The sequence below is a fragment of the Marmota monax genome, unplaced genomic scaffold (assembly GCF_021218885.2).
Source record: "Marmota monax isolate L192 unplaced genomic scaffold, Marmota_monax_Labrador192_F-V1.1 WCK01_AAM20220418_F8-fsc00014, whole genome shotgun sequence".
Classification (NCBI taxonomy): Eukaryota; Metazoa; Chordata; class Mammalia; order Rodentia; family Sciuridae; genus Marmota; species Marmota monax.
In genome coordinates this window covers 13,704,376-13,726,790 of record NW_026695222.1, presented here as the reverse complement: position 1 = coordinate 13,726,790, position 22,415 = coordinate 13,704,376, and the positions used below count along the sequence as shown (strand labels likewise).

The window sequence follows — 22,415 nt, the reverse complement described above, 5'->3', positions numbered from 1 at the left end:
AGGACAAACCTCATATGGTCTGTGAATTATATCCCAATAAAACTGGGTAAAAATGGCTTATTAAATTTAACTGATAGTTTTAAAAACATGAATGAATTTAATGAAAATTTACAAACACACACACACTTGATATATACAGAAAATTTATAGATCTAAAGTCCAAATTCAGCTTCAGAAAACTGAAGATACAGTTAATGTTGTTTTAATCCTGTTATGTAAATCCTAAGGAAGAATTAAAACTAGTAAAGCAACCTCCATATATACTGGAGAAACAGCTTCACCATGTTTTAAAAATGCTTAATATAAAATAAAGTTCCACTGAATTTGAAACCCATTTGCATTCTCACAAGCCATTTCAACATCACAGCTGTCAAAGAAAAGAAAGAGCTATTATTTAAAAATGAATACACTTTTAGAATATAGTTTAAAGAGAAGAAATTGTCGGAGTACTCATTAATGACAAGAAAATAGTTTTATCAATAAGGAAAAACAACAAATTCTCATCTGGGATTTGCCATCCACATCTGAAAGCAAACTTTCTAAATGATGGTGACCACACGCCCATAATCCTTCATCTGATACCCTTGAGGGTCTAGTTATTTTAGAATTCAGTTTCTTGAATTTTAGAATGCTAATATAGTATACACATATTAATGTCACCAACAACCCATAATCAAACACATTAACATTTTAAAATAAAATGTATACACATATCAAGAAAAATAGGCTAAAAGTAGCCTTGTCAATATATACAGTTTTGCCACCCACCAAATGAGTTAAGTCAGCTTTTATTGCCAAATGAGTTATAAAGAAAAACTTTCAGTTTCAAAATATTTTGGATTTCAGAGAATTGTTTGGGCCTGCATCACGAGTTTAAAGAAACTGATCATTTAAAAAACTGAAAAAACTGCACATACACATTTCAAGTTAAAAAAAAAAAAAAGATAGGATCCTAAGAAAGTCCATGTTTTATTCAATAAAAATTTTCAAAGGATCTGAAGGTTTTATAATTCCACTTTTCTCATCATAGTGATAATGTAAAGAAAATTCAATGAAATATTTTCAACAAACCCCAAAGAGAGCTTGCAAACCACTTCCATTTTTCCCAAGCATGCCACAATAGGAAAAGGTAAAAATTTCACTGGAGAAATTCTCACACATTGGCACAAGAAGACTATAAGTAAAATGATGACTTGTAAAAAGCAGTGTTTATAACAATGAAAAACTAAAAATAACCTGTAACAGAAGAGTGGTTAATAAATAACGTATATGATACAATATACTATTAAATAGTAGTTAAAGAGAATAAAAATACATTTGTACAAATAGACCACTGCTGCTTGGAAGGAACAAGGGCCACTGGCTTGGGTAGCAGGTGGGGATAGAAGCAAGAGGGTTGGTGTGGGGGCATTTACTACATTCTCTGCACAGAGGCTGAAGCTTCCATATTTAAACATGGCAAACAAATGTGTGCTTCTTTGTATCCTCCTGAAGCTTCATTAGAATGACTACAAAGATAAATGCACAAAGACAAAGAGGAGGAGGAAAAAGACAGATCAGGGGTGTGAACAGAAATCTGGAAGATGGATAAAAAGCAGGTTAAGTAACTGACTCAGCAAATGATCAAAAGCTGAAGACTAAGGTTGCAGAGGGAAAAAACCTCTAATAGCAAGTCAGTCAGAACCGCAAAAACCCAGAAGGGACAGGGATTGGAGGGTACCAAGAACCACTGCAGCAAAGGTAAGGTATAGAGGTAAACACAGGAGAGGAGTTTAAAGTCTACAAAATTAAGACTTATCAGGCCACAGTTCCCTATCCCCAGTGAGGTGATATTTATTCTTCTCCAGCTCCAGAAGAAAACAGAAAATGTATATTCTTGTTAGACCGAACCAAGGAGATTCTGGAATAGAAGATACAAGGCACAGCTTAAGGTGTGAGGGAAGGTGTGAGAGATGGAGTGAGGAGCCACACTATAAACAAGAGCAAGAAGTTAGAGACTGCATAAAAAATGCTGATAAAACCAGCTCCCTTTCCCAACATAATTCCCCAAACTTCCCAGAAAGTAGCAGCCTTAGAAACCCAACCTCAGCCTACTTCTAGCTGGCTGGCAAGTGACAGGCCTAAGAAAGAATACCTTCAGAAACAAGTAAGTGGAGGTCACCCCCCAAAGGCATGTGGATCCCCACTCTTAATCACAACACACAGTATCCCACAGGATAAAACCTGTATAAATAGCCTCTATATATGGTCCTCTATAAATGGCCCACCAAGGACTGCCAGATATCTGACCACAGTGTTAGATGGAAGATAACCCAAATAAAACCAGGAACCGAAAGAAAAGAAATAAGTATCACAATAAATATGTTCTCAAAAAGCACCAAAACAAGTAGAGTGCTTTTGGGGGGGGGGGGGGGGGGGGGGGGGCATTTTTGTGCAAATACATGAATCTGCCAAAAGCTAAAAAAAAAATTACCAGAAACAACAAATAGGTTACCTCTCCGGGATCTGACTAAAAAAGAAAAATAGGCTCTATTAAGAAAGCCCCACATCCAACAAAGGGTCCAGAAAGAGAAAACTGAAAAGACAGAAATAGTGTAAGAAATTCTCCCCAAATAAAAAGACCTCAGTTTCCAGGTTTCACATAAGGCAAAAAGTCCAGCATAATGAATGAAAAAAAAAAAACCCATTTCCACAACCCCACATCATGAAATTTCAAAATACAAGAGAAAAACAGATCCTAAATCATCCAGCATGACATCAGAATCAGAATGACATCACACTTCTCTAAAGCAGTTTTGGAGAATGTAACATAGTAACATGCTCTGAAATTCTAAGCCAAACCACAAATTCAGTGTGGAACACAGACTAAAGACATGTGAGGTATCAAGTGATTTACTTTCTAGTGCATCTGTCCTTAACAAGCAACTGTACTCAAATCTCTGGCATAAATGTATTACAGTGAGAATATACACATAAGTGAAAGAATAACAACAACAAAACGAGTCTCATGAGATCTAGGAAAGACAAGGTGAAACAGGAGAAAGGTGAAGAGAATTTCCAAGGTAAGGATGAAAGAAGCTCCAGGAAAACAGCTATGGGCATGTCAACAGGGTAACCAATTGGCCCCAGTTGGTCTGGACTTTCTAGGGTTAATAAGAATGTTCTGTCCCTCAAGGAATTATAGTCTAGGCAAACCAGGCTGGCTGGCCACCCTACAAACAGTCCATCCTGGGAGCAGAAGAAAGGCTGGCCCTAAGACCAAACATTCAGAAGAAAGAATGAAATCAATGTGATGGCCATATCAAGCGAAATTTTACAGCTGTCAATAGCACTGGGCTTCATCCCCTCACTTTGTAATCTATTTTGGTTTTAATTTCCCATATTTATTATTTATTTCAAAGTGTGTGAGATAGCATGGTTATTAAAGTCAAACCCATATAAGGTTATAATGTGCAGTGCCCCCCCCCATTACTATTTCCCTCTTCCAACTCTTTATTCCATGCCTCTCTATCCCCTGCCAGGCAGCTAACCTCATTGGTTTCTAGTTTACCTTGTGTTTCTTTGTGCCCAAATGATAATACACATTTTATTTCTCCTTGAGCCTTAGATGACCCCCCCCCCAAAAAAAAAAAAAGCCACAGACAGGATTGAGCAAATAAGTAGATACAAAGTGAATAAAAAGAGCCATGTTTCTCTATGCTGGAATACCAAGTTACAAATATGAAAAAGAGTGAAGTCTAAACAAATCCTGCAGTGAGAGGAAAGAATTCAAAGTACCAATAGGGCTTTTTCTCTCTCATCCTCTTGCCTTCCACCATGGGATGGCACAACAAGAGGCCCTCACCACATGCCAGCCAGCACCTTGATATTGGACCTTCTAGTCTCTAGGACCATGAGAAATAAATTTCTGTTCTTCGTGGGTTTAAAAAAAAGAAGAAAGTACCAATACGAAGAACATATGTAAAGACAGACATACACATAGATTTGAACATGTATATTTATTTATTTATAAACTAAAAGGAAAGGCTGACTTCAGAGTTGGAACTGGGAAAATACTAGCTAAGCTCAAAGGATTTTGGTGGGTCAGAAAATAGATAAATAAAGAAGTATACAGGAATAAGGGACTATCAAATGAACATAGAAGCTAAAGTGAAGAGACTATCATACTGGCCAACTCTGAAACAATTTGCACATTAAAGTTAATAATGAGCATCAGACATTGTGGCACACTCCAGTATTCCCAGAAACTCAGAGGATGCAAAAACATGAAGTACTGCGAAAAAATTATAAAGTAAATTTAAAGTTGATGATGGTAAGAGATTAGAACTCAATAATTAGAATCCATAAACCTGTAAGTAAACAAATAGGAGAAATAAGCATTCTTCTTTACTATGGACTGGCAACTAATAAATGTCGAATGAAAGGTGAAGCCAAAATAAATCACCAGATGATAACTACCAGAGTAATAACTGTTTCAGACAATAGTCCTTCACACTAGATGCTAATACTAGTTAAAAAAAAAAAAAAAAGGTTTGATGATATATTTTAAATTTTTAGTTGTTAATGGAACTTCATTTATTTATTTATATGTGGTACTGAGAATCGAATCTAGTGCCTCACCCATGCTAGGGAAATGCTCTTTCCATAAGATATATACCATTACTGCAGAGAAACAAGACTGGCTTTCCACCTTAATTGATTGAGGTTTTCATTATCAAATACAAACCACTGAGGAGGACAAAGATCACTTACGAGGCACTTTTACCTAAAAGATGTTATTGAAATCTGATCATGAAAAGCATTGGTCAAACCTAAATTGAGAAACTTTCTGAAAAATAAACACTCTGTACTTAAAAGAAATTAAGTCACAAAAGACAATATTTAGCTGCACACGCCTATAATCCCAGCAGAGGATCTCAAATTCAAAGCCAGCCTCATCAAAAGTGAGTCATTAGACCCTGGCTTTAAATAAAATACAAAATAAGGCTGGCATGTGGCTCAGTGGTCAAGTGGCCCTGAGTTCAATCTCTGGTACACCCCCCCCCCCAAGGCAATGTTTGTTGGAACTTTTTTCACATTAAAGAAAATAAGAGATCTGACAAACAAGTATACCATATGATTCAGCATCAGATCCTCATCCAGAACTTATAATCGGTATTAGAAAATAATAGGTAAAATTTTGCTGGGTACAGTGGCACATGCCACTAATCCCAGGAGCATGGGAGGCGGAAGCAGGAGGTTCACAAGTTCAAAGCAATCCTCAGCAACTAGCAAGACCTTGAGCAATTTAGCAAGACCCCGTATCAAAATACAAAATTAAAAAGGGCTGGGGATGTAGCTCAGTGGTTTAGTACCCCTAGGTTCAATCCCTGGTACAAAAAAAAAAAAAAAAAGAATAAGTAAAATTTAAAGAAAGTATGCATTAGAGAGCAAGGAATACTGAATCAATACTAATTTTCTGATATCAATAACTAATTTTCTGATACCAATAACTGCAATATGGTAAAAGAAGAACATTATGTTTAGGTAAAGAAACTTGTGAGGGCTGGGGTTGTAGCTCAGTGGTAGAGCGCTTGCCTAGCAAGGATGAGGCCCAGGGTTCAATCCTCAGCAGCACATAAAAACAAATAAAGGTTAAATTCTTTAAAGGAGTCCAACTTCTTACTGTTAAAACAGGCAATTGCAAATATGGAAAAGGAAGAAACTTTGGAAAGTGAGAACACTGGGATCTGGATTAAAGCTTGTGTTATTCGTGTATAAACTATTGATTTTCAACATATTTAGCTAAAACTAGACATAAGTATAGCTAGATGTAAGTGAACATATGCATATAAATACACTTAAATATTCCTTAGCTCCAAGGCACTGGGGTTAGCAACATCTATCATAGCAACAGCCAACATTTCTATAACCTAGATCTTGGCTTCTAAACATATTCTACATTAAAAGAATCAGGGCTCCTCCAAGAAATTGCTAATATGAAGGGCTAGGGCAGAAAAAGTACACAGTGAGTTTAGATCACCTTTTACCAGATAGAAGACAGCATTCCAAAATGATGAGAATGTGTTGAAGGGACACAGAACGCAGCCAGACTGACAAAATTTCTACCTATCAAATCAGAGATATATTGAACATCTAAATAAGTCATAATAATAAGGGTAGGAGTGATGTTCCATGCTAGAGTATGTTCTTAGCATGTTCAAGGCTCTGGGTTCAACACACAGCACCTAAAAAGACTATGATCCACTACATAAAACAGGTAACCCATGATTTCATATATAAATAAACTGATATTAGAGGGGAGTGAGGTATCAAAAGGCTTCAAAGTCCTTACCCACAAGTAGTTATTAATTTAAAAGGGTTAAAGAGGTGTTTTACAACAATGAAGACTGGTAGTTTCCACATTGACCAAATGATCAAAGTGATCATTAATAATAAGAAAAATTGCAATAATGAGGCCCCTGACAGAATATACTAAGAACACAGCATCACTTGTCTGATATACCTGGTGGAGATATAAAACCTTAATTAAGTTTTGAGTTTTTTCATAAGAAAACTCAAAACCGAAAAACATCATACAAAATAAACTTGTGTTAAAAAAAAAAACCAAAAAAACTAGTCTATAATCTTCAGAAGAAGGCCATGAAAGCTGTGGAAAGATAAAAGTAATATTCTAGAATGAAGGAGATCAAAGATATAAAACAATGACATGCAACAAATAATTCCTCCAGGCATGAAAGACGTTATATGGGGGCTGGGGTGTAACGCCAGTGGTACAGCACTTGCCTAGCACATATGAGGCACTGGGTTTGATGATCCTCAGCACTACATAAAAATAAATAAATAAGGTATTGTGTCCATCTACAACTAAAAAAACATTTTTTAAAAGACATTATCTGTACAATTAGCAAAATTTTTTTTATTTTTTTTAATTAGCAAAATTTTAACTGAAGATTTAATAGCAATACCTCAATGTAATTTCCCAAGTGTGATAACTGTATTGTAGACACATAAGCATGTATTCATCACCTTTGTATTACTACAATGAAATACTTGAGACAGACTACTTATCAAATAAAGAGAGGTTTATTTAGGCTCACAGTTCTGGAAGTTCAGGTCCAAGAAGGGGCAGCCTCATTAATTTGGACCTCTACAGACAGACAACACATCATGGAAGGAGGACATGTCACTGGATTCCCACAATTTCCTTCAAGGGCACAACCCCAGTGACCCAAGGACCTCCCACAAAAGTCCCACCTCTTCAAGTTTCCATCAACTCCCAAAAGTGTCACCCCTAGAGACCAAGCCTTTAACACATGGACCTCTGGGGCATACTCAGCCAAAGTATAACACAACAAAATATCCTTAATTACAAAACAATAAAGTATGAAGGGATTATGGAATGCTAAGGGCTTAGAAAAGAATAAGTTCTTTGTATAATAAACATTTATAACTGCTACAAAATAAATTCTTTACAAAGTGAACAGAGTTAACAAAGGAAGTTGATAAATAAGCCTATGAAAAGTTATTCATCATTATTCAGCAAAGAAATGCAAATTTAAACTAGATATGAAGGCAAAACATGATTGTATGTACTGAACACCTACAAAGTATCTATACTAACATCATACTAATGATAAATGAATGTTTTCCACTGAAGATGGGGAATAAGGCGTGGCTGTCCATACTTGTCACTCCTATTCAACATAGCACCTAAAGTCCTAGCTAATGAAATCAGGCAAGAAAGGAAATTAAGAGGAATACATATTTGAAAGGAAATATAAAAATGGAACTACTTATAGATTATATGATGGGCTACATAGAAAACTCAAGAATTTAGGAGGAAAAACAAACAGAATGAGTTTACGAAAGTCACATATGTCAAAATACAAAAATCAATAAAGGCTATCTAAAATCAATCAACAAGATAACAAAATTAAAAGCACAAATGATGTACAATTATTTCCTTAAAAAATTAATACTAAAGACCGACCTAAAGAAACATGTACAGAATGAAAATTACAAAATGCTAATGAAAATATCAAATATAACCTAAGTAAATGAAAAGACATTTACGTCCATGGATTGGAAAACAACACAGTCAAAATGTTAATTTTCCCCAAAGTAATCAACTGATCTAATGCTAAATCCCAGCCAAAAAAAAAAAAACCCACAATTTTTTTTTTTTTTGGTAGTGCTAGGGATTGAACTCAGGGCCCTACACATGCTAAGCAAGAGATTTACCATGAAACTACAAACCCAAACTTTTTTATTTTGAGACAGGATCTCACTAAATTGTCCAGGCTAGTCTGGAACTTGCAATTCTCCCACCTTAGTCCCCAAATAGCTGGGATTATAGGCACTATGGGCATGCACTACCATGCCAGGTCCAGTGTAATTATTTTGATAAGATGATGGGGGGGGGGGGGCTGGGGTTGTGGCTCAGTGGTAGAACGCTTGCCTTGCATGTGTGAGGCCCTGGGTTCAATCCTCAGCACCATATAAAAATAAATAAAGATATTGTGCCCAGTTAAAAAATAAATTAAAAAAAAAAAAAGATGATTCTCTGGCTGTCATTGTAGCTCAGTGGTAGAGCACCTGTCTAGCATGTGTGAGGGACTGGGTTTGATTCTCAGCACTGCACGTAAATAATAAAGGTCCATTGATACCCGCCCCCCCAAAAAAAGATAATTCTAAAATTTAGATGCAAAAGCAAAGAAATTAGAACAGCTAAAATAATTTTTAAAACCAAGAATAAAATTGGAGGGATCAACTACTTGATTTGGGGACTTACTTTGGTCATACTACAGGAAACAAGACAGTGTACTGATAGAAGGACATATATATAAATACATGAGACAGAATAGCATTTCTGTGAAGTTTCCTTAAAATAATCTTCACAAAACGTGGCAAACTTTATTTTTTTTGGTATCAGTGATTGAACCCACAAGTGCTTAACCACTGAGCCATATTTCCAGCCCTTTTTATTTTGTATTTTGAGACAGGGCCTCGATAAATTGCTAAGGGCCTCACTAAGTAGCTGAGTCTGGTTTAACTCACAATTCTCCTGCCTCAGCCTCCCAAGCTGCTGAGATTACAGGCATGTGCTGCCATGCCTGGTGGCAAACTGATTTTTTTTTTTTTTTTGGTAATAAGGATTGAACCCAGGGTGCTTAACCACTAAGCCACATACTAGTCCTTTTTTACATTTTATTTAGAGACCAGGACTCGCTGAGTTGCTAAGGCTGGCTTGAACTCCTGCCTTAGCTTCCTGAGTCACTGAGATTACAGGCATGCACCACACCACTCCAGGAGCAAGCTTTAATTTTTGATAAAGATGAAAAGGCAAATTCAATAGTCTTTTCCAACAAATGGCATTGAAACAACTTGCCATCCATAAGCAAATAATAACACTGATGAAACCTTACATCTAAATAAAAAATTAACTCTGGGATCACTGACTAAATAGAACATAAAACTTTTAGAGGAAAACACAGGAGAAAACTTTAAGATCTTGAGTTAGGCAAAGAGTTCTTAGAACAGTTAAGGAGGGGCAGGGAAGCATCCTACAAAATACAATTTTTGAATGGATGAATAAGAATTCAAAATTAAAGGCCAGGCACAGTACACACCTGTAATCCCAGCAACTTTGGAGGCTGAGGGAGGATGATCCCAAGTTCAAAGCCAGCCTTCACAAACTATGAGACCCTAAGCAACTCAAGGAGACCCTGTCTCTAATAAAGTATAAAAGGGGTTAGAGATGTGGCTTAGTGGTTAAGTATCCCCGAGTTCAATACCTGGTACCAAAAAAGAAGTCAAAATTAAAATCTTTTGCTCTGTGAAAGACACTTTTGACAATACAAAAAGAAAAGCCATAGATAAGGAGAAACTATCTACAAATCATATATAAACAAAGAACTCGTATCTAGAACATACTTAACAATAAGACAATCCAATTAGAAAATGAAGTTGAATGTGGTGGTACATGTCTTATAAAAGCTACTCAGGAGGCTGAGGCAGGGGAATCACAAGTTTGAGGCCAGCCTTGGCAACTCAGCAGCAAGACCCTGTCTCAAAAAAAAAAAAAAAAAAAGAAGGCTGGGAATATAGCTCAGTGATAGAGCACCCCTGGGTTTAATCCTTAGTACTGGGAAAAAATAACATAAAAAAGGAAAACACTTGAACATAAACTACACCAAAGAGATTCCAGTGAAATGGGATACAGTACATGAAAAGTACATGAAAAGATATTCAACATCAGTAGCCCTTAGGGGAATGCAAATTAAAGGCTTGATGAGATACTATTATATGTCCATTGCAAAGTAGTAAAGGGGGGGGGGGGGATATTGACAATGCCAAGTGCTGATAGGAAAGAACAACAGGATTTCTCTTAATTGCTAGTGGAAATGAATCCAATCTGGAAAACAATGTACTTGTGAAAATATTTTCACACTAAAACCAATAAACAAATGTTTATAGTAGTTTGATTTGTAATAGTCCCAAACTAGGAGCAACTCAAAAATCCTTCAATGGAGAAACAGATAAACTATGTTACGCCCAGGAATGGAATACTAGATCAGCAATAAAACAGAAAAGTGTTGATATACACAATTTGGAGAGAACTCAAAGATACTATGCTAAGTAAAAAAAAAAAAAAAAAAAGCTAATCTCAAAAGGCAACATTATATCATTCATTCTATTTACATGACATTCTGGAAAGGATAAAATAATAGTCAAAACAATAAAATTAATGCAATCAGTAGTTGCCAGGGTCAGGCCTGGAAGTAAGGGTGGTACAAAGGAATTTCATCAAAACAATGCAAGTTTTTTATGCTGATTGAGATAGTAATTAAATGAAATTTATACATATGTAACTATACACTAACAGCAACCCCCCCCAAAAAAGAATACATGTAAAAATGTAAAATAGGTATGGAATTTAGCTAAGAGTACTGTACCAACATCAACTTCCTAGTTTTGATAATTATAAATATGGCTATGTAAGATGTTATCATGGGGAAAGCTGAGTAAAAGATACACAGAAACAGCAAATTATTTTCACAACTTTCAGTAAGCCTAAAAAAATTTATTTCTGAATGGAAAAACAGCAAGGACCAGATTAACCCTCCCACCTCAAACAACCAAAAGCCAAAGAGAAATGAAACTATAGTTTTCAAGACACTGCATATCAGGCAATGAGAAACAATGAAACAAGAGAGAAGGAAAACAAAAGACCTAAGATTGCCTATCTTACTGTATGGGAAGAGTTTCTAGGACACTGTGCTGAGGATATAGAGCCCTTGTGGAGGCTGTTGGGCTGAGCTGAAAAGACAGGAGTCTAAACACAGGAAGACTAAGGCAACTAGAATTTGCAGGACAGAACAGCACACCAGAGAGAACTGCAGAGTTACAAAGGAAATCTCTCAAGTACGCAGCTGTTCAGCCCAGGAGCGTGATCAAACTACCTAACATGCAAGCAAAAGAGACCATCACCCCCCAAAAATTAGAAAACAGTGCCAAGTCCCTACTCAGGACCTCAAATTCTTATCACACAGCCTGGAACTCTCAAGAATAACCTCAAGGGTTGGGGATGTGGCTCAAGAGGTAGCGCGCTCGCCTGGCATGCGTGAGGCCCAGGTTCGATCCTCAGCACCACATACAAACAAAGATGTTGTGTCCGCCGAAAACTAAAAAATAAATATTAAAAATTCTCTCTAAAAAAAAAAAAAAAAAAAAAAGAATAACCTCAAGATTCACAAAAAGATCTAGTCTCAATAAGGGGAAAAAAATCATACCTTATCTAAATACTACACTGTGCCTGGCTAACAAATCTCACAAACAAAACCTGTCAAATAGTTTCCAAGCAAGTTAACTGTCAATCAACCACAGCAAAGGATCACGAAGAAAACTACACTAAACCATATAGTAATCAAATTGCTTAAAACCAATAATGAAATTAAGAGAAGTCACCAGAAGAGCGGGGTGGGGGAAGGTATGCTAAATATAGAACAAAGATAAAGATGACAGTAAATTTCTTGTTGGGATGAATGAGAAGAACTGGCACAACATCTTTAAAATCTGAAGGAAAATAACTGTATATTCTTAATCCAGCAAATGTATCTTTCAAAAGCAAAGCAAGGCAAAAACCATAGAAACAGAAACGAAAATGGTGTTTGTCAGAAGCTGAAGGAAGGAAGTTAATGGAGAGAAAATGCTTAAGGAGCTATTGGGGAGTTAAAAAAAAAACAACATAGTTTAGGAATTAGAGTTGGTTACATGTTATTATGAATGTATCAAATGCCACTTCACTGTTGACTTTTAAAATTATTAATTTTATGTTATGTACATTTCTTTTAAAAAAATTTTAAAGATGGACATAATATCTTTATATATTTATATTTTCAATGTGGTACTAAGGATCCAGTGTCTCACATGTGCAAGGCAAGCACTCTACTGCTGAGCTATAACCTCAGCCCCTCAATTTCTTTCTTTTGCAGTATTGGAGGTTGAAGCCAGAGAACTCTAAATCACCGAGCTCCATACAGGTTCTCCTACATTATTATTATTATTTTTTGATAGTACTAGGAGTTGAACCCAGACAGCCCTTTTTATTTTGAGACAGAGTCTTGTTAATTACCCAGAATAACCTCAAACTTGTCATCCTCTGGCATCAGTTACTGGGATTACAAGCATGTGCCATCATGCCCAGCTTCCATTTTATATCTCTCAACACGAATGAATTTTACATGTATTTTTGTTAAGTGAAAGAAATCAGACCCAAAAGTCTCATAATAGTAACTTTAGAAAAAAAGGTTTTGACTGGATAGTATAAGGCTGCAAACAAAAAGATCTATTTAGAAATACTGTGCTACAATTGGTAAAATTACTTCATATCTAAGGAGACAGCTGAATGCAAAGTGGTATCTGCACTGGGTGCTTAACAGAAAAATAACAGTAGAAAAAATGATGAAATCCAAAGATTCTACAGTTAAGAGTACTATATCAATGTTAATTTCTTATGTTAATTTTAAATGTATCACAATTATATAAGACATTTACACTGGAGAAAGCTGTATAAAGAATACATAAAAAGCCAGGTACAGTGGTGCATGACTGTAATCCCAGCAATACAGGATGCTGAGGCAGAAGAAGTACAAGTTTGAGGCCAGCCTCAGCAACTTAGTGAGACCCTGCCTCAAAAGAAAAAGGGTTCAGTGTAGAAGACCACTGGGTTCAATCCCCAGGACCACGACCAAAACAAACAAAACAGTACACAGGAACATGGCACTACAGTTATCTTAATAATTCTTCTATAGTAATAAAGGTTTAATAAACATTTAAATAAAATTAAATAAAATTTAATATACACCTACCATTTCATTTTAGGAAAAATGAAAATATATCCCCAGAAGACTTGTACATGTATTTCTGTAACATCTGTTTGTAGTGATCTAAAACTGAAGAACACAAATGTCCTTCAACAAGTGTGGATAAATGAAGTATGGTATTTCCATACAATAAAATCCTACTAAGTAGTAAAAAATAAACTGTTTCATGGAATAGCAATGGATCAATCTCAAAACCAGTGCATGGAGTGAAAAAAATACTAAACATACACAGAGAAAAAGTATATAATATGGTTGCATTTATATGAAACCATAGAAAAGGCAAAGCTAATCTACAGTGCAGAGAACAAATAAACAGTTGTGGAGAAAAGGGGGTGAAGGGCAGCATGGACTGCAAAGGAACACAAGAAAACCTTTTGAGGTGGTCTAAATGTATGCTGTCTTGCCTGATGTGGCAATTACATGGGTATACTTCTGTCCCAAAATTTATCACACTGTATACTTTAAAGTTACTACATGTAAATTATACTTCAATTTCACTTCTTTTAAAAAAATAAAAATAAATACAGATCCAGGAAAAATTATATCAAAGTATAATGGAAGTAAATTAATATTTACTATCTAAAAAGGAGGGAGAAAGAATAGGCAAGCAGTATATAAGAATGAATATTAAGTTAGGGAGAAGGGAATAAAATGGACTAATGTCATTTTTTGTTTTTTTCCCCAGTACTGGGGATTGAATCCAGGGGCACTTTACCACTAAACTGCATCCCTAGCCCTTACTGTTTTTTGGTTTTTTTTGGTGTGTGTGTGTGTGATTTTATTTTTAGACATTGATAGAACTTTATTTTATTCATATATATATATATTTATATTTATATTTATTTGTGGTGCTGAGAAACAAACCCAGTGACTCACACATGCTAAGCAAGCACTCTACCACTGAACCACAACCCCAGGCCCCACCCTTATTGTTTTTTATTAAGACAGGGTCTTGCCAAGTTGCCCAGGGCCTTAAACTTTTGATTTCTGCTTCAGCCACCCAAGTAGCTGGCATTTCAGGTTTGTGCAACTATGCCAACCTTCTGAATGGTTTTTAAAAATCAAATTAGAATTAAAGACATGAGAAAATATATCCATCACTCTCAACTCTGGGTAGTGAGTCCACCGGATCTGTTATATTAATTTCTATGGGTTTTGTTTGCTGTTTGTTTTAGTTTGGATATGAAATGCCTACCCCCGGCCCCCAAGGCCCATGTGCATCCCCAGCTTAGCACCATTGGGAGAGAAAGATACTGAAAAGTGGACCTACTGGGAAGACCTCTGGTCACTGGGTTGAGGGTGACACTTAAGAATATAGTGAGACCCATCTCTTCACTTCCATTCTTTCAATTCCTGGCCATAAAGTGAAGTCTTCTGCTCTGCCACATACTCCCTAACATGAAATGTTGTCTTACCACAGGCCCAAAAGCAATAGGGCCAAACAAATATGGACTAAAACCACCAAAACTATGAGACCAAAACTTTTCCTCTTTAAAAGCTAAATTACCTCAGATAATTCATTACAGTAATGACACACATTCATAAAACCTTTTTAAAATCTAATAAAAAACTATCTGACCCATTTTTCAAGTATTTTATGTAAATCAGTAAACATGTGATAGATTATAAGAATGGCTACAAGAAATCCTCTCAATGAATTTATAGTCCCTCTCACCAAGAGAATTTTGTTGCTGCTCTTGGGACTTAACTTGACCACTGGATTAATGTAGGGTTTCCTCAACCTTGACACTCTCATCTTTTAGGCCAAACAATTCCTTGTTGTAGAAGTCCTGTGCATCATAAGATGTTTAGTAGCATCCCTAGCCTATATCTATTAGATGGTAAGTAGTATCCCCTCACCCCCTAGTTGTAAAAACCAAAACTGCAATACTGCCAGATAGCCCCTGGGAGACAAAAGAGTTCTTGGTTGAGAATGACTGCTCTACTATGACTCAGAGACCTGAAGAGCACCTAAACATTAGGATATGGCCATTCTTGCTGCTACTGAGAACCTTACAACCATCACCAACAAACACCACATGAAGAGCTAGCCTGCTGGATGGTGTGGCTCATTTGGCAGTTTCCCCAACTATTCCAAGCCAACAGCTAGTCAAAGGAGTGCCCTAGACTACCCAGTATACTAGTTTTATACTGCTACATAACAAGTTACCATAAATTTAGTGGCTGAAACAACACACATTTATTATCTCCAGTTTCCATGGGTGAGAAGTCTGGGTACAGTTGAGCTGGGCCTCCTCCTCAGGGTCTCATAAAATCCAAATCAAGGTGTCAATTGGGCTGATTTTCTTTCTGGAACTCAGTGCCCTGCTCCAAGCTCACAAGGTTATTGGGAGAAACAAATTCTTGCAGTTGTAGGATTAAGATCACTTTTTGCTGGCTATCAGCTAAGACCTGCATTCAGCTCCCAAGAACCCCCAGACCCTGACGTGAGGTTCTCTCATCCATCACAACTTCTCCAAAGCCAGCAGAATTGCTCACTTCTCTCATCTCTGTACTTTAGATTAACTCACCTAATTGGTTCAGGCCTACCCATGACTGAATGGGGGATCTTAATTAATCACATATGCAAAATCTCTCCACCTTTCTATATCCTGCTGGTGTAAAGCAAACTACAGTTGTCAATCCACATACCAGGGGAAAAGATCATACAAGGACATAGGGGTTTTCCAAAATCATTTTAGCCCTAAGATGGTTTTGCAACTACAACTATGTTGTAGCTCAGTGGTAGAGCACTTGCCTAGCATGTGTGAGGCACTGGGTTCGAATCTCAGCTCCGTGCATATAAATAAATAAATACCCATTGAAACTAAAAAACAAAACAACAACAACAAAAAAGGATTCATCTTAGAAATCTGCCTAACACATCCAGCCTCCAGCTGACCACAGATTCATTAGTAAACCCAGTCCGGCTAATCTCAAATAATTTGAGCCAGTCCAAATGGAGAAAACAGCCAATGCAGCCAAAAGCGTAATGAGTAAAATAACAGTGGTTCTAAGGCTCCAAGTTTTGGGAAGGTAAGTTACACAGCAAAAGCCAACTGATAAAAAAAAAAAAAAAAACCATACATAACACAGAATTATCAGGAGAGCCTCAACCATCAGGCAGAGATATCTCTATTGAAGGAGTCAGCAACAGCAAAATGGAATTTTCAATACAAAGATAAAACAAGAACTCATGTTCCATTCACTTAGTACACTGATTCAGTGTATGGGTGACCATGTCAATCCTAAATCATATTCTGTATTCTGAAAATCAGTCATCTTTCTCCAAGTATATTTCATATGCCACAGTTAGGTGCATTAACTAACTTTATTACCTAGTTTTTTGAGACAGGGTCTTACTATACTGCCCAGGGTGGGATTCAACTTATGATCATCTACCCTCCACTACTCATGTGGCTGGGATTTCAGGCACATGCCACTATATCCAGCTCTATTAATTTAGTTTTTAACCTGACTTAAAGATATGATCATAAAGAAAAGGCAGTCTAGATTTAATGCCAGTACCAGGAACACTAAGAAAACAGCAGAGCTAACAATTTTACAGCAACTTTTTTTCTTTTCAAGTGTAGGATTTATTCAAGTAAGAAAAAAGAGAACTCCCACAGTACAAGAAGGGATCCAATAGGGCTGCCAAGTCAACATCAATCATGTTCCAACATAAAATCAATGATGTGATCAACTCACATCTGAAAGGAGGTAGTCCAAATCATTCAAAATTAGATAAGCCTACTGAAATACAGTATATCCACTATCATGTAATAATTTTAGCCAAATATTATCTAGTAATTTTTAAAATATAGTACAATTTCTTAATATTTAAAAAATTCTATTTTAGGGTATATTTCACAATGGATATGTAAAACAACATATGTTCACCTATATTTGTAGTTATGTGATATAATGTATCAATAAAAAGAGGCTGTGGATTTGAGTTCAAAAAATTTTTTTAAAATATTTATTTTTTTAGTTGTAGTTGGACACAATACCTTTATTTATTTATTTTTATGTGGTGCTGAGGATCAAACCCAGGGTCTTGCACGTGCTAGGTGGGCACTCTACCACTGAGCCACAATCCCAAACCCTCAAAAAAAAATTTTAAGTACCATTAAGGGAGTAATTTTTGGGGGGAACAGACACCAGGGATTGAACTCGGGGGCACTCGACCACTGAGCCACATCCTCAGCTCTATTTTGTATTTTATTTAGAGACAGGGTCTCACTGAGTTGCTTAGGACAGCTATTAAGTACAAATGCATATGTGAGGCACTAGATTCAATTCTTAGCACCACAAATAAGTTAATAAATAAGATAAAGGTCCATTGACAATTAAAAAAAAAAAACTTCACAGACTACTTTTATAAAAGAAAGAAAAGGAAATAACATATCCACATAGCCTTAGAAAAATAAACACAGAAAAGATAAACCTCAACAAAGTGTAAAAGGAAGACTCAAATTGGGCATGGTGGTGCATGCCTGTAATCCCACCAATGCAGGAAGATAGCAAGTTCAAGGCCAGCCTCAGCAACTTAACAAGATCTTGCCTAAAAAACAAAAAGGGGGACGGGAGCCTCAAAGGATGTTTCCAACTAACTTATGCACATTCCAGAAAAAACTCAAAAATACTACCAGTAATAAAAAAAATATAGAGGACCCAAAGTAAAATTCACAGTATCTGTCTTCCAGTCAAGAATTATTAGGGGGCTGGGGATGTGGCTCAAGCGGTAGCACGCTCGCCTGGCATGCGTGCGGCCCGGGTTCGATCCTCAGCACCACATACAAACAAAGATGTTGTGTCTGCCGAGAACTGAAAAATAAATATTAAAAAAAAAAAAAATTCTCTCTCTCTCTCTCCTCTTAAAAAAAAAAAAAAAAAAAAAAAAGAAGAAGAAGAAGAATTATTAGGAATGCAAGGAACCAGGAAAATCTGACCCATAAAGGAAAGGAAAAAAACATATAGAAACAGACTACAAAATGATACAATTAGGGCCAGGAATACAGCTCAGTCAGTAGAGTGCACAAGGCCCTGGATTCAATCCCCAGCTACACACACACAAAAAAATTATACAATTAGTAGAAAATAATGTGAATACAGTTGTTATAACTTTATTTCATGTGTTCAATATTGAGCGTATTAGTAGAGGCATGTAAGAATTAAAAACAAAAAAAACCTTCTAATACCCAAACTAAACTTCAAGAGATTAAAAATATTCAATGTCTGGATGGAATGAACAGCAGTTTTAAATCTGGTGTGGCAGCACATGCTTGTAATCCCAGCTATTTGGGAAGCTGAGGCAGGAGGATAACAAGTTTGAGGTAAGCCTCAGAAACTTAGTAAGACCTTGTCTCAAAATAAAAAATAAAAAGGACAGGGGATGTAACTTAGAAGCAAAAGTCCCCCAGATTCAATAACTAGTAACACAAAAACACTGCAAAGAAAAAGATTAATGAACTTAAGGATGTATCAATAGAAACTTCCCAAAACAAAGCAAGCAAAAAATAGAAAAAATATGAACAGCATATAAGTGAGTTTTGGGACAATTTAAAGCAGCCACATAGACATGTAATTACAGTCTCCAGATGGGGTGGAGTGGAAAAGTATAGGAGAAATATTTCTCATGAGTAACAGCTGAATATTTGCCAAATATGATCCAAGAAGCTTGACATGACAAAATCCAGGTATCAACTGCTGGTGAGCAATGATAAAAAGAAAATCTTAAAATGAATCAGAGAAGCAAAAAAGATACATCACTTACTCAGAATAATTAAAATGATAGATTTTTCACTAGAGATAATGCAACTCAGACACAATGGAGAAACATTTCTAAAGTACAAGGAAAAAGACTCAACCCAGAATCTGTATCAAGTGAAAATATCTTTCTAAAAAGAAAGGGAAGTACTTTTTCAAACATACAAAACTTAACAATACCATCATCACCAGTAGACCTGCACTGCAATAAACATTAAAGGAAGTTCTCTGACAGAAAAATGATACCAGAAGGGAACCTGGATCTATGCAGCAATGAACAACATTGGAAATGAGAAATATGTGGGCAAACATAAAACACTTTTTTTCTTATTTTTAAAGTCCTTTTAAAGATAATCACTGAGGCTGGTAGTGTAGCCAGCCCCAGTGATACAGCACTTGCCTAGCATGTACAAGCCCTGGGTTCAATTCTCGGGCCCATAAAAAAAAAAAATTAAAAAAAAAAATCACTGTTTAAATAAAAAATAACAATAATGCATTGTGAAGTTTACAATATTCATAGAAGAGATGTGTATGACAAAAATAACGAACTGAGGAGGGGAGAATAAAGTACACTGCTGTAAGATCTTGTAATACAGGTGAAGTAGTGTAACATTAAAGGTAGACTGTGACAAGTTATTTAACTTGTATCCAACACTAAAGCAATCACTAAAACAAGTACAAGCTAATGAACCCAAAACAGAGTTGAAAATGAGACCATAACAAAATCCTCAATCCAGAAAAAAAGGAGAAAAGAAAACAGGAACAAAGAACAGACAAGACAAAAAAAGAAAACTAATGAGGATAGATTTAAACTCTTATAATATCAATATTCAGGGGCTAGGGTTGTAGCTGAGTGGTAGAGCACTTGCCTCGCATGCGTGAGGCCCTGGGTTCAGTCCCTAGCACCACGTAAAAATAAACAAATAAAAAAAGAATAATAAAGATATTGTATCCATCTACAACTAAAAAAATAGTTAAAGGCAGAAATTGTTAAATTGGAAAAAACAAGAACCAATTATGTGATGACTGTAAAATCCTCACCTTAAATATAAAGACACAGGTTGTAAGTAAAAACATAATACCAAGCAAACTCTAATTGAATAAAAGCCAGAGGGGCTATGATTAGGAGACAAAATATATTTTGGATAAAATACTATTACCAGAGATGAAGAAGGTTGTTTCAAAATGACAATTCTTGAAGAGGACAATCCTATAATGTACTTTATAAGTGAGTTTCAAAATTCATGAGCAAAAACTGACAACACTGAAAGAATAGACAAATTCACAGTGAAATTTCAACATCCCCTTTGTAATTGATAGAACAGATAGAAAATCTGTAAGAACACAAAAGACCTGAACATTTCCAACCAATAAGCTAATAAACATTTGCAGAACACCCCACCTAACATCAGAATACATATTCAAGTACCCATGGGACATTTATCAAGAACTACCTTATTCTTAGCCATAAAACAATAAATTCTTTTTTTTTTTTTTGGGGGGGGGGTGCTGGGGATTGAACCCAGGGCCTCATACATGAGAGGCAAGCGCTCTACCAACTGAGCTATATCCCCAGCCCCAAACAATAAACTCTAAAGGATTCAAAATATACAATATACGGTACATATCACGTGGAAATAGAAATCCCTAACAAAAGATCTTTGGATATTCCCCAATAGTAGGAAACAACTAACCACAATTTTAAACACGTTAAAGAAGAAATAAAAACAAAAATTAGATATTTTGAACTGAATGAAAATTAAAGCACAATATATCAAAATGTCATATGCATTAAAAGTCTTCCTTCCAAAAAAGGAAAGATGGCAAATAAATGACCTTAAGCTTCCATCATGAAACAATGGGAAAGAGAAGGGAGCAAATTAAATCCAAATCAAGGAAAAATTATGAAAGAGCAAAAATCGATGGAACAGAAAACAAATAAAATCAACATCTGGTTTTTGTGAATACAACTAAAATTAACAGACCTTTAGTCAGACTAATCAGATACAAAGACAAACTACCAACATCAGGAAAGCAGTGGAGACAACGACAGTTCCAGATATATTTAGGAATACCCTTATCAATAATTTCAACAATTTAGGTGAAATGGACAAAATCCTTAAAGGACATGGAAGCTCATTTAAGAAGAGAAACTGACAGCTGCAGTGGAAAGCCCTGTAATCCCAGTGACTGAGGAGACTAAAACAAGAAAATTGTGAGTTCAGGGCCAGCTTCAGCAACTTAGAAGCACTCTTGTCTCAAAATCAAGGGCTGGGATGACAGTTCAGAAGTAAAGCATGAAGGAGGGAGAGGAAAAACAGATAATTTAAATAGCTCTATTTTGGGAAAAAAATTGAATTCATAATTAAAGATCTCTAAGCTGAGATGGCTCCACTGATGAATTCCACCAAATTAAGGAACCAATAATATCAATTCTATACAAAGCCTTTCAGAAAATTTAAAAAGAGGAAAAACTTCTCAATTCATTCTACAAGGACACCATTATTATTATTATATGAAAAGCAGACAAATATATTACCAGAAAATTACAGACTAATATTAATATGCCTTATAAACATAGATGCAGAAACTGTTAATAAATTGTTAATATATATATTTTTTCTTTTTTTGTACCAAGGACTGAACTCAGGGGCGCTTGACTACTGAGCCACATCCCCAGCCCTATTTTGTATTTACTTAGAGACAGGGTCTCACAGAGTTGCTTAGCACCTCGCTTTTGCTGAGGCTGACTTTGAACTCCCAATTCTCGCGCCTCAGCCTCCTGAGCTGCTGGGATTACAGGCATGCACCACCACACCCAGCAAATTGTTAATAAATTTTGACAAATCAAATCCAATAATATATAAAAGGACAACAGATCATGACCAAGAGAGCTTTATCCCAGAAATACAATTTAAATATTCAGACTACACAAAAAAAAAAATCATATATTAGTCCAAGCAGCTATGGAAAAAGCATTTGAAAATTTTTAATATCCAATCCTAACAAAAGTTAAATGTTATAAAGAAATTGATCTGGATGAATGGAATATGAAGTTTTTTGTACTTTTCAGAGTTTGGAATTAATTTCAAATAAATTTTTTTAAATGACAATATATAAAAAGTCATTAGCCCAGTTTCTTGAACAAATTAAAGAGTTCAAAAAATATTAACTATAAAAAAATCACTTAATTCTAGGCTGGGGTTGTAGAGTGCTTGCCTAGCATGTGTGAGGCACTGGGTTCGATTCTCAGCACTG

At 35.9% G+C, this 22,415-nt stretch overlaps 1 protein-coding gene, 1 long non-coding RNA gene and 1 other non-coding gene across 6 annotated transcripts in view; all 3 read right to left on the bottom strand.

Moving 5' to 3' along the window:
- Asxl1 (ASXL transcriptional regulator 1) overlaps positions 1-22,415 on the bottom strand; it is a 74,844-nt gene that overhangs the window by 16,659 nt on the left and 35,770 nt on the right. The gene's annotated exons all lie outside the window — the stretch shown is intronic.
- Positions 10,334-22,415, bottom strand: part of LOC131423129 (uncharacterized) — a 38,971-nt gene continuing 26,889 nt past the window's right edge. The window contains exons 1-2 of the long non-coding RNA XR_009225836.1: positions 11,746-22,415; positions 10,334-11,576 (exon numbers count right to left, since the gene is read on the bottom strand). The exon at positions 11,746-22,415 is cut by the window's right edge and continues 26,889 nt beyond it. This is a non-coding gene — a long non-coding RNA (uncharacterized LOC131423129). The remainder of the gene's footprint in view (positions 11,577-11,745) is intronic.
- Trnae-cuc (transfer RNA glutamic acid (anticodon CUC)) lies at positions 20,659-20,731 on the bottom strand. The gene has a single exon. It is a non-coding gene; the product is annotated as a tRNA-Glu (tRNA).